A 6,000-nucleotide genomic window follows, 5' to 3' on the forward strand; every position below is an offset into this window, starting at 1 on the left:
GTAGGTGATATTTCATCTTTTGCATCTTATTGCCAAGGCACATCATCTTCAGTTCAATGTATGCAAAACACTCAACCTTATGTTGATGTTCAAAATGTTGAGGGAATGAAAGAGATTATAACACCTTCTAGAATTCATTTTAGAAGAAAAAATATTTGATTGATATTGATGCTAACATTTTGAAATCAATGCCTGACAAGATTAGCAAGTGTACTTGTCAAAGAAAAGTTAATCATATGTGGAGATTATTCTTTGAAGAATTAAATATTACAGGTCAATGCCGATTATTTATTGAAATGATTAGGAATTTGAAATTTAGGCCTATCATGAAGATTCTTGGGCTAAGAACGATGGATGATTCAAATGAAAAAAGCATTGTAAATAATCTAATGAGTGCTTATGATAAAGTGGGTTCTAAATCATGCACCAAAGATAGTAATATCACAAGACGAGTACTTACATCAACAATAGTAAGTACCCAAATGAAGAAAGCTCAACTCTTGAGTTATGAAAATTTAGCAGTAGACTATCGCGAAAGAATAAAGAAATTAGTGAAGTTTTGAAATCATTGATCAAATATTTTTGAAAAAATAACACACATGTTTCCCCTAATCAAAGAGATGTTGCAAGAAGGAGGATTGATAGCCAAAATTGCGATGCACATGTAAAAAAAAATTTAGACTCAACTCAGACACAATTTTTTGCAAATTTTATTGGTATGTATCCTCAAATTTGAATAAGTCAAAGATTTTTTGAGATGAGTAAACATTTTTATGTGAAGATAAATCACACATGCACAACTTGTTGTTGTAGGATACATATTGAATTTTCTAACCATTTTGATGTTTTTAGGCATATATTTGTGTTTTTGCATTCTGAGTTTGTTTTGCAAGATTGTGACATGAATGAGCCACCAAGATCTTCAAAAGAATTCATATCCAACATTTTATGTGAAATAGGGGACAACCAATAATTTTACAAGACATCATGCTTGGATGGTAGATGCTTATTTTGTGGTTCTTTGCAACTTTTATCAACTTGTGAACATATGGATAGTACACATGCAATTGGAAATGAAATAGTAGATTACGAAAAAATTAAGATAGTGACGTATGCTCTAAAAGATGTGATTTAGTCATTGAAAAGATTCCAGTGTATGAGTTCATGAAGATTTTTCATGAAAAGATTATTTATGAGTATGCAAGGCATACACATAGAGCTCAATGGTTGGATTTGCAATTCAAGTTGTGCAAGTATATGTTTCCACTGGATACCATTGTTTCAGTTGTAGACTTCGTAGAGAACTGCACACTACAACCACAAAATGAAGTGCAAGCAAAGTATTATACTTCTCAACAATTTTCCATATTTGTTCACATAACATTCATGTATTCACCTACAAGTATAGAGGATGACAAGAAGATTTTGAGGGAGTACCATTTTTACATCAACGATGATCGATCACATTCTACAGAGTTTGTACGTGGTTGTTTTCAACTATTTTATGGAGATTTGGCTAACAATGGCATAACATATTGTCAGCACATTATTTGGTTAGACAATTGTGCATCTCAATTCAAGAATGCATAGATGTTCTATTGGTTGAGCAAGATGCACAGGTTGTGTATAATTCAATATATGTGAAATTTCACAAAGGCTGGTCATGGAAAGGGAGAGCACAATGGTGCAGGCGCATGCATCAAAAGAGCCTTAGCTCGTGAAGAACTAAAGTACAAAAATGGAGCAATATTGATAGATGCAAAATCCATCATCTAGTGGTCTAACGCTATAGTGGGTCTAAGTAAGGAAGGTGAGTCTATGGTTCATAGATTTTTTTGGTTGATACATAATACTAACATTGCACCATATGAGGATTGTTGTACACTAACATGATCCAGTGAGTTGCACTCTTTTAGAAGCTCTGATGCAAGTTCATGGAGTATCCACACACGAAAAATGGCATGCTATTTTCTATCATGTGCAGAGAACAATTGGGATGACTGTGAGTCAATTGAATGGGTGGACAAATGGGATATACGAGTTTTGGACCCAATTGACACCTATCGTCCCCCATAAGCACTGGAAATGGTAGAGATGTATTCATCTATTGACTTTGACCACTTGTTTGATCTAGTGCAACCTAGTAATATATATATTTATATATCTTTGTAATTTCAATTTGTAACTTTATAACTTTTACCTAAGTATTTTCTGAATTAATGACCGCATTTTGTACATTTGTCACTGTAGGCCATGTTTTTGTTGTTATTGCACCTGAAGACAATGAAGAAGGGACAAATTATTATTTGTGTCATTGTGTCCAAGCCAAAAAAAAACTGGATCACTCAGTTATAGATGGTGAAGGTTTAGAGTGCCATATTGGTGCGATGATTATAACCGGCACATGGCTTAGATGATATTCTATGAAGAACCCCAATTTGTGGTTATTCAAGGATTGGCAAATAGAGAGGAAGATTCTTCATTATTCAAACCTTGTTATCGCATCAAATGTCCACTTGATAAAATATGTTGGAAAACCACATAATAAGATTCTTTGGAAAGTTTGCGAGTCAAACCATGAGGCAATACTTGAGACATTAAAATGTAGAGTAGATCCCGTTGGTTCATTAGATTGAATAGGGAGAGAGGGAGAGAGAGAAAGAGTGATCAATTGGATCCAAATACAATGTTGCAACCTCTCCCCCAAGACTGTCCACATGACAAGGTGGGTATTGTTATTATGTGTAAGTGATGAGATAAGTTTAAATCACAGATTTTATGTTTTGATTTGTTTAGAATCTAGATACATTATTTGAATTTATATTAGACTCTTTAATAGGACCCATTTTCATATTAGTCATTTGAATAAGTGAAAGTTTCAAATTTGTTGTTTAGATCAAAATGTCATGAAAGAAAATGAAAATTGTTAGAATGTGAATGCTTTGTGATGTAAAGTCATGATTGTGTGCATGTAACTAGAAGCTTCAAACTGGTGAAAGCAAGGATACAATGGTAGAAGTTTCCAAGAATCATCAAGTCGTTCAATAAGCTGCTTGATCATTGCTAGAAGCTCAAACAAATAATTCTTTGCATTTGGAACATTGTTACCAATAATAATATTATGACTAACATGCTTTTATCTTTTATTTGTTTTGTCATCTATAATTATTTTAGATAAACTCCAAAACAAATTTATATCCAAATAATAAACTTATAAAACCCATCTTATAAATTTTTCAGATGTTGTCTATTTGGAAGCATTAAGACCAAAGTGTATGATCTTTGGTTCACTCCTACTCACAAGATTCAAGTTTTTAGCATATGTATGGGTTTGGGCATCAAATCCTTTAAGGATGACCATAGGATGTTATGTTTGTTTGCTCTTAGTCTCAAGATTGCAAGGTTGTGATTGTGTGGAAGAATCCACACCCTTAAGGATAATCATAGGTGGTTGATCAATGTTTAGGGTTTAGGTATAGGACACTGTGGTTGTGCAATTTATGTTCATGTAAAACTCAATATTCACAATTCTGACCTCTTGAAAAAACTTATTTTTTGGATGGAGCTATATTATGTGCACAATTACCTAAAATGTTTATTCATGATTATATCTTTGAGGATCTAGCTAGAGATGGGAAATTGATGCAAGGATGGTGGTGATGATATTTGTTTCTTAATAAAAAAGATCTCAAACTAGGCTAGGCTTCTTCCAAGCCTACTTAAGCATAACATATGCTATCCCTTTCAATTCTCTAAGGTTAGAGACAAGGTGAATTGCCTATTCCTTGTGCCACTTTCATCTATTCCCGTTCTCTCTATCTACACCTTCACAAAATCACACAACCCCCTTACACCTCACCACACAACACCTCGATCACCTTACACCTCCAGGATCTTTATCAACACCATCTCCCTATAAGCTTCCAAAGGAATCAAGTCACTGCCAATACAATACCTTCACTATTCATAAGGTTCTAGACACCTTAGAGACTCCAAAACACCAATGCAAACTACTCTATCTCATAGCCTACCTTGGAATGTAGGTTAAAACTCAAATCTCTTAAATCATCTACCAATACTAAAAGTAGATTCTAATACCTTTTACTGCACTTCTTTTTTTCAATTCCAAAATTTGAGATTCTGACTTACTTATTCTAGCATATAATTCGAAGACTTAGGCCTATGCTATTAGGCATACAATCCTCACTCAAACTATGACTTTTAACAACCTCAGTAAACTCTACCAAATGAACTTATATACTTTATTACCTCATTAAAGTCTTTCAAATTACTGATGTTTGGCTCCCAATTATAGGGGAGATCTTTAAACTGTCAAACCCTTGTATTGATGAGAATTTTATTGCTAATTACTATGTATGGCTTCTAAGCTCCAATATCCTACCTTTCCTTCTCTTTCAAATGCTTCTTTAGTGTCTTATGAACAAAAGCAATCTCCCAACAAGCATGCAGACCACACACCAACTTTTGGCACATTTTCTTTATTTTCAAATTGTTGATTCACTATTAATGTATGCAGCAACAAGTAACTTGCTAATTTATGGGCATCTCCCTTACAAGGAACAAGTTAAGGTGTTAACTTAATAAGAGGACAAACTAGAACAACCATGGGAACCGTTAATACCTTCCACTATCTCCACGAATGAGAATATGCAATCATTATCACACCATATTCTTAAAAATTACAAAATTTATTGTCCAAACAACAAATAATGTATTCCTAGTAATAATATTTAATGATAACATACAAATGTTATATCAACCACAGAAGTATTATGGTCTTCACCATAAATAGGAAACTTTAAATATCATCATAACCACGATTTCCTAAGAGAGGATAGAAAGACTATAATCTAAATGCCAATATAGTAGCAATATTACACCAAAATACTGATTTCTATTTCACAACTATATACAAAACACTTAATTTCTCTTCTCCACAAATTCTCCTCTTCACTCTATATCTCTCTTAATATGAGATTACATTTGTTTATAGCATAACATGAATCTTTACTTTCCTAAGAAGTTCTAACAATATGAATGATTGTTCATCTTCTACACTTTCTCAATTTTACACAATTTGTTGATTGCACTTTTTGGCAATTTTACACCTTTTCCATATTTTGCATTTTAAGTTCTAATATACTTTCCTAGGTACCTTAAAAGGTTTATCATCATCTTATAACATCTTAATACTATCATATATTCCATTTATGTCTTTGTATGACATTTTTCCACTTTTTATTCACTATGACTCATAACACTTAAAACATGAAATTGCTCAACATGGCCTTAATTTGAACACCTAATAACATTGTATGAAACAACTAATTCATAATCTATCAAGACTCAGACCATACTAAATAAGATCCAAGATTCCATGGGAGATGGTTAGAGTGCCCTACACCAGAAATTATTGTTGAAGACATGGAATTTAGACAAAAATATTAGGTTGATGGATGTCTTCAATTGCCAAGGTGTAGGATGGTGCAAAGTTGAGAAGAAATGATGGTGGCATTTATTCATCAAACCTTGTATACAATGATTTTTAAAGATCTCATTACAACCAACTAACTATAAAATAGTCAAAGAGAAGAGTAGACATGATTGTAGCCAGTGAATTTCACATTTGGCATTTGAATTTTTGAGGAGTTTTAAGGCATTTTTAGAATAAGAATAAACAAAAATAAGATTTTGGACAAAATTCAAGACTTTAAAAATCAGAAATTCAAGCCTAAAGAGGTGTAAACTTGCAGATCTAGGAAAGAAAATTAGAATATAAGGAAATATCACACAAGTATTAAAGTGGTTAACTCAAATTCTATTTCTACTCTTAGCATTTCATTTCATGTGGTAGAGAATTTTTAAGCACATACTTGATGATAAGAATAGATGACCATCAGTCCATCCTACTCTCCTGCTACACGAATATTGAGTTGTGGAGAGAGATAGAACCAAACCTTGTAGTTAGACAAAGAAGTT

The sequence above is a fragment of the Cupressus sempervirens genome, chromosome 7 (genome assembly GCF_028749045.1).
Source record: "Cupressus sempervirens isolate cs-2001-9-10 chromosome 7, ASM2874904v1, whole genome shotgun sequence".
Lineage (NCBI taxonomy): Eukaryota > Viridiplantae > Streptophyta > Pinopsida > Cupressales > Cupressaceae > Cupressus > Cupressus sempervirens.